We start from the raw sequence: 13,254 nt of genomic DNA, 5'->3' as shown, positions 1-13,254 counted from the left end.
AATATATATGATTGGAATTTTTTTTTCATTTAGTATTGCTCATGCTTGAAAAACTCTATTTAAGTTTAAATAAACGTGGATGAGACTTGACTATCTTATAATACTTATAATACTTCTGGAAGGAAAAATATATACGTAAGATGAGATCGGAGACAAGATGCACCTCAGCTATGTCATTAAATTCTAATGTCAGATTCATTTGTAAACAATCTGTTCTATGGAAATTAATTTTCATTGCAAGTGGCTCTTAAATCGTGAGATAACGGACAGTACAGACGCTTTAACGGTTACCTTGCCTCATGTCTTGATGTGCTCTTAAAATTGACAAAGAACAAACAAAAAACATCGAAGATCTGCTTATCTCATCTTTGATATCACTCAAGAACTTTCAGAAGTAAGATCATTTCTTTTAATCTTTCTTCCAAATAAATTTTCAATTGACCGAAATAATACATCTGGTACCAAACACTGCAATCAATTGAGAAATTGTACAAAAACAGAAATGGATGCACCCTCTTATCGTGTTTAGTACTTATGCGCTTTAATTAGCGTTTCTAGACCATTGTAAACATTTATTAGATTTATGATGTTGAAAAATAATGTATACATGAACTTTCCGTGATCCTTATAATTTCAAAAATGAAATATTACTCATTTATCCATCAAAACGTTTCTAAGTCATTTTGGTGTTGATATACTATTGAGGTAATTAACGTATTTGAATTTAAAGGTGCATTTTTTATATCAATATAGAATTTCAGTATTTGCGTTTCCTTGACAGTAGCTGTCTTCAAATTATAATGTAATTGTCTAGATTTTATTTTATTTTATGCCTTTTGTTCCTATTCTTTAACGGTACATTATTGGTATTAGACACTCCAATGTCAAAATGAGTAAAATGAAACTTTATATCAACAAAAATCATTCATATGTTTCTAATGAGTATATTCAAAAATTAATCATTATGTATAAGCGTCCATGGGATTTAGGGAGTATGTTTACGCCAGAGACTTAATAATAACTTCCAGTACTTTAATACTCTGATTGAAAATCCCTCTATCCATAATGTAACATTATTAACAGGGCATAACCACAAATCTGCGTACAAATATGTTTCCGCTTTTTTAAAGGTCTGTACCTCTCAATCCCACTTCTTAGTGTTTTAATTGTAATTTAAGACATTGTCCTATAGAAGAAATTGCATGAATACTATTCACTGTTTATCTGCATATAAAGGAAACCATGCTTAGAATGAGAGTTTATTCATAACTCGGGTGTCAAAAACAAACAAAACAACATAAAAATATAATCTCATTTAACGAATACACATACAGAAAGTAAAAAAATATATGAGCAACCGGAACGCAACTATAATCTGGAAATATGGAGTATTCTAGAAACATTCTCGTCAAGGCCCGGCATCGTTCCTTCTATTGAACCAGTCTTATTATGATGTCTGCTCCATAAAAATGGGGAAAAACAGATCAGCAAGCAGAGGGACATACTCTGGTCCTTGGGTACACATGTAAACTACTGATTGTTGAAAGCATGACCACCACACAGCACAAGATGAAGACGAATATTTTGAATTAAAACATTTTTATGAGTATTAAAACAGTTTTAAAATTTCAAATTTGTTAAAAATAAAATAAAATCTGCCAAATACTATACTTTTGTATCTAGGTTTTACATTTCATAGCAGTGATATACAATATTTTTGATTTAGAAACAATCATAAGTCTTAAAATGAACTTGAATTAAAATCTTTGATAGAGATTTACCTATAAATTTAGTTAAAAAAATCAGTTTTTAGTGGAGTCCGAGTTGCTCATTTACTTTTGTTACTTTGTATGTATGATTTTAGTTACTTTATGTTCTTTGTTGTGTGTGTCTGTTTTCCATGTCTGGTCTTTGTCCCTGGATTATATTCTTTTGATTACCGCTATAACCTTGGTTCCCTTGATTAATCTTTGTATGACTTTATTCCCATTGAACTTATACTACATCGAGAAAAAAACATGTGTCTTGGTAAGACTGATTGCCTCTTTTGATAATTGTTACAATGAATGTAATTAATTTGGAAAGAGGCTTGGCAATTAATTTTGATGATCCATAAATAATGTGTTGTTTGTTTTGTTTTTTTTTATAATTGCTATGCAAAAAATTACAGTTTTGTCATCCTTTGTGGAGTTATTAAACAAAGATAATCATTATGGTTATAAACAGACTCGCGTTTTGATAGTGAGATAGAAATCTAAGTTTTATTTCGATTTGTAGTATCTGCATCTACACCCTTTATTATATTTCCTACAGACTCAACGATGTTATTTTGTGTTTTGCCTGCCACAACAACATACTTATTATGAATGGTAAATAGGATTTCCCCGTCTTTTTGATTTTTGCAAATGATATCGCTTTTTCACCCCAAAACATCTTAGAATTTAAAAATTGTAATCCCACTTGATGTGTCGTAATTTTAAGGTATCCGGGTCCTTATACTTGAATGGAGAATTGTAACATGGAAAGTCAGGTAATTTAATCTTGAAATCATCATTCTGTCAATATTTTTGTGTAATAGGAAGCTTCTTTTGGTGTACTTTGCCGTTTCACATAGTGAGAGGAGCTTTGTTTTGAGCACGGTAGAAATGTGAATACTATCATTTAAAAACTTTGAAGCCGCTTTTAATCACACAAACCGAGAATCTACTGCTGGTTTAAAGACAAACGAAATCATCTTTAAGAACAATAGATAATTAACTTAATGGTATTTTATCAGTTAGGAAAAAAATAAAATTATTAAAAACATCCTATCATTAATATTGATATATTTTATACAGATGATGCAAAACAAGTATACAGTTTTTGTCCAAGGAAACATTTTTCGTGCTACAAATGTATGTGACTATTTAGAATTAGATAAAATTGTTTGATACAAGATTTAGTTGAAATATTGATTTTGAAGTGTTAATTGTGAGTCAGTTCCGATGGATTTAGCCTTGAAGTCCTTTATATATCGGTAATGTATTTTTGTTTCATAAGAATTTCGAATGTTTTTCATTGAGTACATGACTCTAAGGGAATTTTTTTCCCATTTAACAGTTTTATTCTCCTTTGCTAGAGATCTGGTTAACTATATCTGATGTAAAAACAAAGACATTATAGATAAAAATTACATTAAAATTTGGTCCTAAGGAAGAGTAATTGACAAGCTTTTTCTATTATGGAATTGAAAATGTGTGTGTGTATGTGTGTGTGTGTATTTATTATAATAGTGTCACCGAAAAATGGTGCTGACAGCGACGTCATTGTCGGCGGCGTCCGTGTCGTTGTCGTCCATATTCACTTTATTTTCGTTCAATTACTTTATGGTTATGGTTGATCAATTGTTATGAAATTTTGATATGATTTTATTAACTATTAATTAATGATTGGTCCTATTTAATTTTTTTTTTATTTTATGGCCCCTACCATTTTAAAATTAGGGCCGTCCATGCAACTGTAAGATACCACACTGTTGGTTTCTGTTAATCTAAAAAAAAAAGATACACAAACTGAGAGCCCATAATTTTACCAAGCTAACCTACATAAGGTGAAATGCCCAATCCTTATTAACATGACATAGCAAGTTCAGCGCAGCCATGCAAGTACTCCTCCAAGGAAGAATATGTATATGATATGTCTTATGTTTGTGGCAAGTCATTGTGGAATTTGTTCCCCGTTTATTGATATCAGTAGATATTTAGTAACACATGTAAATATATTTTTTATAAACATGTCATAATTCAATTATTGATTTCAGTAAATAGAGTAGTTTTCTGGACAATGCAAACATGTTCACCCTACGGTTCACGTATGCCATGCTCCCAGTTGTAAGTGGAGTCCGAGTTTCTCATTTACTTTTGTTATTGTGTCTGTATTATTTTAGTTACTTCATGTTCATGGTTGTCTGGTCTTTGTCCCTGGATTACGTCCCTTTGATTTCCTCTAGAATCTTGGTCCAATGGTTACTCTTTTAAGACAAAACGTATGTATGTTCACATTTGGTCTTTGGGCAATACCAGTCTGCGTCCATACTTGCTCCTCGGGCAATACCAGTCTGTGTCCACACTTATAACCTTGGTGAAAAAGAGCCTGCGTGTCTCTCCGGTAGTAATTGTGCATTAAGAAGTCAGAATAGTCCAAACTACCTCAGACATACATCAAAACTGTAAAATACAAACACCATATGCAGGCGACTTCGTTTGTCATATATTTTGATACTGAGATGACTGCTGTCGTCAAATTCTAGGTGAGGGTCTAATAATGACGCGAAGGAAGCTAAGTCAGTAATCTATTTTTTATAGTTCTGGTGGATAAATAAATGTAAATCATTCTCCAAAAGGATTATTAATGGAGAGAACATTGATATGATGATCTAGCCTCTTGAACCTTCCTGTCTTTCACAAAATTATTTTGTTGAAAAAAAGCGTCCCTCCAAAGGTGACAAATATTTTGTCCATTAGAAGCTCTAGTATACTGATTACCTGCTACTAAAAGCAGTAATTTTTGCCTTTTTGTTCTGTAGTGGTAAAATATGTAGAATCGCAGTCAAAAACAATAAATTTGTAAGAACTACCACTCTTGCAATTAAATGTTTTGTGGATGATTTTTAGACGAGTTTTCAATTTGTCGTGGGGTCAGGTAGTATATAATGTTGAAAAGCCAGCAGTCAATAGAGTTAACTTCAACGAAGGGGCGAAATTTAAGATTCACTGTAAACTTTTTAGAGTTCTTTATTAATTCCATTCCGCGAGTAAACAGTTTTGCAATATTTTTGTTGTCTCTACTTCACTGCGGACAAAATCTTGGTGGTCCAGAAAGATAGCTCCTGTTGTTAAACAAGTAGATAATCCTGCTGTGTGTATTTGTTTATATGAACTTTTATATAGATTCGGAATCCAATACAATAAGGTAAGTCCTCAGTCTTCGTCCTTGAAGGAATATTCAACGAGGCCATAATGGACTTGTGGATAGCTATGATTTCATCCTTATTGAACGTACAGTGTTAGTATGTAGGATTACCCTTATTTTTTTTATTCCTAGCTCTTTTATAAAGCATTCGTAGTAATGCACTTTACATACAAAAACCATGTTGTTAGAGGCTTTGTTCGTACGGGCGACATGTTTCTCATAGTGATAGGAGAGATATATTGCGGCTTATATGTTTTTGAATATTGATTAAGGTCGATCATTCATGCAGTTTTTGTGGTTGCGAATGCGACGTTGTATTAAAGACCTAACTACTTTTACCAAATATGACAATGAGTAAAGCTTTGGTTCCTTTTCTTCTCTCTCTTTATCCACGCTCTTGCATAATATTCAGCTACGTCCATTATGGTTTTGAAATTATGGTACCATTTTACTAATTCCTATTCTCTGAACTTAGGGCCATGGGATGTCACTTTCCGGAGATTCTCACTTTGAACAATATTACGATCACTCGTGATGACATGGCAAAAAGGGTTGTTAACATAAGGAGATTTTGAACGGTCACAAGTCAAAGGGTTTTCGAGTTACGTTTCTACTCTAAGGTAATGCGTTTTTACATGCAATAGTGTTGGTTTATTTCCCCGATTTTTTCTTGATTTGGCAAGTTTGTACAATTCGATATTTCCCATCCCGATTTGTGATTATGAGTTCGGTAATTATTATGTTATCATTTTGATTTTTTAACCTTTAAAATGGTGCAGTAGAATAAACGTTTGAAGTAAGATTAGTTTGACAGTTCTATTATATGCTCTCTTTTTTATATTCATAAAATGAGTAAAAGATAAATGTTTCTCTTGTACTATGATTTAAAGATAAAGTGTAGATGTTAGTCGCATTATTGCAGACAGTTAATTTACATCTTTCAAATCGAATTTCACAGGTACACTCCAGTTCATAGGTACTTGAAGGCCGTTTCAGATAATGTAATATCTTTTAGTAACTTGACATTAAATGCAGATGTTAATCTTTTCTATTCTAGTGCTGATTGAAGTTCTGTAATGGTTATGTAATCGCCTACCATGCTGTGGTAGAATGCCGGAAATACGAACGGAAGAATAATAACAGATCTAACACACCTGTACTAGAAACACATTGTTTAGTTGTTAACAAGTGGCATCGATAGGGGATTAAAAGAGTCTGCGGATTTGAAATCAACAGAAACAAACCTTCGTTCCAGCAACACTTCAAACGTTAGATTAACGAGCTGCCAATACTACTTTTATCGTTAGAATGGATTACTGTAACTGTAAACAAATCTGACATAATAGTGTGGTAGCTACACTCAAACAGACATGTGCTTATTCATTAATTTTGCATTTAAAAACCGGTATGGAGAAAAGGAATGCCTTTATTTACTAAACTTCATATTAACACTGAACACATAAAAGTGAATTAATTCAAACGTCCGTAATTACAATTTGTTTTTATTTATTGCTGGAATATTTTGTGTAGAACTCACAACACTGCATATAGCATTGATTTTAATTATGAACTATTAACTGATAGAACATGTTAAAATGCATGGTTTCTCTTTCGGCAGGGTTTGAAATGGTTCCTGTGTAAATAAAAACTTGCTATTGATAACCAAGATGTTTTTTTAAGATTATACATTGTCTATAATAGAAAAGAGATATAGGGAATTGCCTATAGTACATCATTTATTCTGTCTCCATCATTCGCTTTATAGTCAATGTTCAAAAACCTCAAATTATAGTTAGTGTTAAAAATTTCAGATAACTGTATTTTCCGCCTCCTTGAAGTCGAAAGATTTGAAAGTAGGCTGCAATAATAAATCCTTAGAGGTTCTCTTATCGAAGTTCTGGCTGAAAAATATAGATAATTTATCACATTACACTTGGAGCTTAATCTTCTGTGATACAATATTACCGTAAGGACCCTAAATTATGCAAGCAATGTACTATGAAATGCTCTTAAGACCGTAATTTGATATGTTTTACATGAATCTTCTGCTTATAATATAAAATTGAATAGTGCCATGTGCTCAGCTGAACGCATGTTTACATTTAAGTACACATGAATGTACTTACCCGTTCTAGATTTTATATATATCAAAATGGTAAATGGTAAAATTCTGTAACTATCGCAACGTAATAAATCAAATTGACTTCGAAGGGTTTGGATAAAAGTAATTTTCCAAATTTTCCATCAGAAATGTTGAATACAATTAAAATAAGATTTACAACTTACATATTACAATGTACAAAGCAAACTATATCTGAATTATTAAAGATATTTAAATAAATCATGATATGTATAATCGAAAGCAGAAGGATTTAAGTTGTAATATTAAAATCTAGTCCAATAAAAGTAATAATGTTAGATAGTAATTTATTGCGCACAATATCATCTTTCTGGCGGCTTCCGATCATGTAAATATTTTCAATGAAACTGCCAGTAAGGAGATATTTAGACAGAATAGCATTTACAAAAAAACATATTAAAAATACATGTAAAATTGAGTTGAATCCAGAAAAATAACGTCAAATACTTAACAAAAATCAGATACAAAAACGGTACTAAATACAAACTCCATGAAAACACAAATTATTTAACGAAAACTTCCTTAACAAGTTAGATTACGTATAATAAATCACACAATGAACAGAAAATTCGTAATAAAAGTAATAACTTCACTGCAGATAGATATATTGTCTGACAAACATATATCATTGGCATGAATAGTGGAATACTGTCTGTATTTTGGTTTTTATTCATATCCCCACTTGCAAAGTGTTGTTAAAAACAGATATATTTTATAAGTGCAGTAAAATTATTTTAGCTTTCTTTGTGTCATTGCCTTTTGATCCTATGTTATAGATCTTGCGTCTTTCCCCACCAGCCATGCTGATCAAACTCGTTGATTACATCGGTGAATTAAATCTTTACAATTATCATGAGGAAGGTTTTGTCATTTCTATCAGCAAGAAAGGAGACAGGAAGAGTTTTTTCCTTTTATGTCGAATGAATGTGCAAATAAAGAGCAATACACCAATTATACCTTTGTTTGTTTGTATTTGAGTCAATGGTATTAAATCTTAATTAGTTATATATCTTGTATTTTCCCCACGGTTACCCATATTTTGATAATTTATTCTATTCATATTCAGTCTTTGACTAAAATATCAGATGTCAAGGATCTTTACCACTACGACACACTTGTCAACATATTAAGTAGATTGTCGATATTTTTCGTATATATTATGTCAGTTGTATCTTTTTAAGTATATTAGGTCTCATTCGAATTCCAATGACTAGACAAAATATTTTCTTGTAAGAACATTAATTTGACTACAAGCCAATCCCGTTTTTTATTACCGTTTTTACTTATGATTACTAAAGACTTCCTTTAAAATTCCATCCTTGATAAATAACATCTCTAACTCTGCAAAATCCTTGAATAGACCAAATGAAAATTGTTTGCGTTTATCTCAAATACAACGTAATGAGCCACGTGTTTTTGTATATGCAAAAATTAAAAGGTCTTTTTAGAAATGATCGTTTGTCCAACAAGAGTATGTGAAAAATTGTGATTGCAAAACAATAACAGATGCCAGTCTTGGGGTTGAATGTTTTAATTACTTAATGAAATATTCTCGTTCCTTCATGCATCTCAAATGTAACATGAAACGAGTTTGAGGAAAATATATATTTTTGCTCTATTCTAAAAACTAAATCTGCCATGTGCAATTGAATAAAACCAGTCCAAAACCTTTCTTTTGATCATTTTGTCCTCTAGGTTGTCTCATATATAAAAAGGTATGGGTTTCCAATTGAAAATGACGATGTTTTTGTGAAAAAATTTCCGAATGAGTTCGAAAAAGGAAGTTATTACGCACAATTTACATTAATGTTAGGAAACTTTTATTCAATGTTTCATATATAACTTTAACAATGCAATCGAAGTATTATCAAATTGTGTAACGGTCATAATCTTTGAAACATTCGGAATCGTTTTCAAGCCGTTGTGTGGAATGTCGGCAAAACATACCAAAACTTTAAAATAAAAGGACAATACAGAGACATCAGAATCCAAGTACATAGCCAAAACGTGAAAACAGGAAACAGAGACGAAAAAAGTAACCAATACATTTAAAAACTGAATATAAAGAAGACAAAAGAAAGTATTTGTTATAAAACCCCCTTAAAAATAACATGAAGTGACAACGGGTGATATATACGAATAGTTAAGCATGTCCTGTGGCACCCGTCAAATCACTAGGTGTCAGGTTCGGTAGATGGTCAGTCTAACTGAAGATATCTTAACTCGCTGCTGTGAAACGGAAAAATCATATCAGTTAATCGATGTGACGGCGACCGTGAAACTTCTGTAGTGATGATATCAAAGAAGGCTGTACATACCCCTGACTTACAAGCGTATATGACAGTATCATCACCCTACAAAGAAAGTATTTGTATTCATGTACAAAATCAACCGTGAAATGTGTATTCAGTTGGCTGGAGGTGTTGGTATATTGCCAATGGAAAGTTGATGTAACCCTTTTTTGCTTTTGAAAACTCAACTGTCTACTCACTCTGCAGAAAATCAATTTTGAGGCACAATACCCTTTTAATTTAGATCTTCCTTTGTGTATGATTCTAATACTGCTGGTGAAAAATTACTCCTTGAAACACGTGTACAGCATATCAAAATGTGTAATGTTATATGATTTTATATTGATATAAAAAAGTTGAACTTAGATGTGTTTAATTCAGTCTTAATTCTCTGCTCTGATATTTACAATATTGTGTCCATATGCGAATATCTTAGCTTACACCTAGCAGTGGTTGGGATTATCCATGTTTGTGCTGTAAATTGAAGCTTTCTTAATAGAAAACCATTTATTAGCCAATGTGCACTTAGAAATTCAGGAATCTTTAATTTGCATCCTCAGTACATTAGTTATACACCTTAAATGTTGACTGAAAACGACAGATACATTTTAATAGAGTAAATTTCGTGCAATGTACGTTTACATGCTAGTAATTGAGGAAGACTTGATTAAATTGGCAATGAAAACGTTTGTAAAATCACAAAATCGTTCATTTCCTTGTTGTAATAATTCATTCGTAAAATAGACACGATTTGTTTTGCTATCTTTATGTGATAATTGCGTAACTACGTGATCAATTTAGAAGACCATGTACTATGAAGAGTGTGTGGAGAAATTTTGGTACAATTTCATCTGCCTCGTATTTCCGTTCAAGGAAGTTAATGACAAATAACAACATTAATGAAATAAGATCGTCGTTTAATTGTGAAGTCGATAGTCTTACCTGTACTTTCAAGTGTCTGGTTTAGTTTGTGGAGTCGATAGTTTTGCCTGTACTTTCAAGTGTCTGGTTTAGTTATGGAGTCGATAGACTTGCCTGTACTTTAAAGTATCTAGTTTCATTGTGGAATCAGTAGACTTGCCTGTACTTCCAAGTGTCTGGTTTAATTGTGGAGTCCGTAGACTTGGCTGTACTTTCAAGTATCTGGTTTCATTGTGGAGTCCGTAGACTTGCCTGTACTTTCAAGTATCTGGTTTCATTGTAGAGTTAATAGGAAGCCTAATATAGTTAGTACAGGAGAAGAAACCAAAATATGTCATCTAAGTTCGTTGCTCATTTACTTTTTTCTTTGCACGTGTTATTTTTTGGTTACTTCATGTTCTTCGTTGAGTGTATTTTCCTTCTCTAGCCTATCCTTGGGATATATTCTTTTCATTTACGCACGAATTTCGGTTCCCTTAACTACTCTTCTAGACAAATTCTTCCAGAGTAAAACTAATAATGAATAACATGGGTTGTGTCCTTATTGTATGACTCATATGATGTACCGTGATTCTGAACCCCGCATGCGGAGAATCGGGATTGATTTTACATACCATGGGGACATAACTTTTTGTAGGTTCCAACTGATCTGGAGCTGGCTTATCAGTTAATTGCTAGTAGTCCTTAGTTTGTACATTTGTGAACTTTATATTCAGTTTCCTCTTTTCCTTAACAAGGTACTCAGACATTTTGGAACTGGTTTTTATGTGTGTTTAATTGTGTAATATTTTCCCACAGTGGCCAGATTTTAATGGGGGGGGAGTTAAACACGCCAAAGTACTTGAACCGCCGCGTTTTTTGCGCATGTCCCAAGTCAGGTATTGCTGGCCTCTTTATGTCTTGTTTCGTTTTCACCTTTAGTTTATTTTATTTTACTCAAGTATATTGGGGCAATTCTTTCGCTGTATCTGTGTATAATGATGTTTTGGGTAGTTACAGCCTGTCCTGCGGTATGAGGGTTTCATCGTCCTTCTTTGAAGACCAATGGTTCTTGGGCTGACATTTTCATACCGGTTGGGTTGTTGTCTCTTTGACACATACACCACACCTATTCTCGTTACACTGATTCAAAAAGAAGTAACCTTTAGATATCCTTGAGTTGTGAAGATTTTGTATACTTAAATGACATAGTAAAACTTGAAATACCTATATTACCCGTCAATTATATACAAATATACGTGGAATCTCTTTAATCATATCTGCAAAATATAATATTTTTTTTCAAGAAAACATCCTTGGTCCGCCTTAATGAACAGGAACTTACAAATGGCACATGCCATTTCTTCAAAATAGTCCGAAAAGTGAAATATGTTTTAGTCAGTTTAGTATTTTTTTCTTATTGTAACATGAGAAATGCAAACGTTTGCTCCTGAATCTGTAAGACTTAAAGCTGTCCTCTCATGGCAACTTCCCACCTGGAGGAATAGAGGAATACAACAGCAGCCCTCTCATGACATACCCCACCTGAAGGTGTGATAGAGTAGAACAGCTGTGCTCTCACGACAATCTCCCACCTGAAGAATGAGAGCAGAACAGCTGTCCTCTGATGACAACTATCCACCTGAAGGAATGATAGAGTAGGACACCTGTCATCTCACGACAACTTCCCACCTGAAGAGTGATAGAGTAGAACAGCTGTCCTCTAATGAAAACTTCCCACCTGAAGAATGATGGAGTAGAACAGTTGTCCTCTTACAACAACTTCCAACCTGAAGGAATGATAGAGTAGAAACAGCTGTCCTCTAATGGCAACCTCCCACCTGAAGAATGATAGAGTAAAACAGCTGTCCTCTGATGACAACCTCCCACCTGAAGAATGAGAGTAGAACAGCTGTCCTCTCACAACAACTTCCTACCTGAAGGAATGATAGAGTAGAACAGCTGTCCTCTGATGACAACCTCCCATCTGAAGAATGATAGAGTAGAACAGTTGTCCTCTCGTGACAACCTCCCAGCTGAAGAATGATAGAGTACAACAGCTTCGTCTGATGACAACCTCCCACTGAAGAATGATAGAGTAGAACAGCTGTCCTCTCACAACAACTTCCGACCTGAAGGAATGATAGAGTAGAACAGCTGTCCTCTGATGACAACCTCCCACCTTTAGAATGATAGAGCAAAACAAATATCCTCTCACGACAATCTTTCACCTGAAGAATGATAGAGTAGAACAGCTGTTCTCTGATGACAACCTCCCACCTGAAGAATGATAGAGTAGAACAGCTGTCATCTTACGACAACTTCCCACCTGAAGAATGATTGAGTGGAACAGCTGTCCTCTAATGAAAACTTCTCATCTAAAGGAATTATAGAGTAGAATTATTTGGTGTTATTAACAGATATATATCAATTCAATGTGTATTACCAGTATTTTTAAAACAGATTTTTTTTCTAGTTTGTAATTGCTATGATAACAATAGGATTTGTTTATAAAGGAGCTTACTATTCTAAATATCTTACAATAGGTTTGCCTATTTTTTACATGAGTTATATGCAATATTTTCATGGCTTTTACATAAGATAATACATGAAACATGTTAGTTTATCATATTTTCAGTTGAAGAAGTGTTTGTTTTAATATCATACACATTTTACTCTCCAATGTTGGTTTTATTACTTTACTTAGAATGAAAGTCAACAAATTCATCCTCATCTTCACAAAGAAATCAAAGTGCTGTTAGTACTGAAGGTTTTTGATTCAAGTGAAAACTGACGTGTGAACAAACTTTCAAAGATTACATGATGTAAAATGAAACTGTAATCATACATTTGTTCTTCCCATATTGTTTAGAACTGTCCCCCCCCCCCAAATGTAGAAACTGAATGTCAATCTTTACTGATTTCTGAAGACTTACTGTAATCAATAGTTTAACAGTATCCAACTTCACACAC

The 13,254-nt window shown here is 33.1% G+C and overlaps 1 long non-coding RNA gene across 1 annotated transcript; it reads left to right on the top strand.

Moving 5' to 3' along the window:
• The first annotated feature begins 2,902 nt into the window (after window positions 1-2,902).
• Window positions 2,903-7,368, top strand: LOC148629601 (uncharacterized). The gene is made up of 2 exons (XR_015919361.1): window positions 2,903-3,016; window positions 6,008-7,368. It is a non-coding gene; the product is annotated as an uncharacterized LOC148629601 (long non-coding RNA).
• Window positions 7,369-13,254: the final 5,886 nt, after the last annotated feature.

Source organism: Perna viridis, chromosome 1 (genome assembly GCF_037379345.1).
Source record: "Perna viridis isolate PV_CMFRI_1.1 ecotype Kerala chromosome 1, ASM3737934v1, whole genome shotgun sequence".
NCBI classification, from domain to species: Eukaryota; Metazoa; Mollusca; class Bivalvia; order Mytilida; family Mytilidae; genus Perna; species Perna viridis.
Note: the sequence above shows the minus strand (reverse complement) of the source record. Positions and strands in the feature narration are given on the sequence as shown.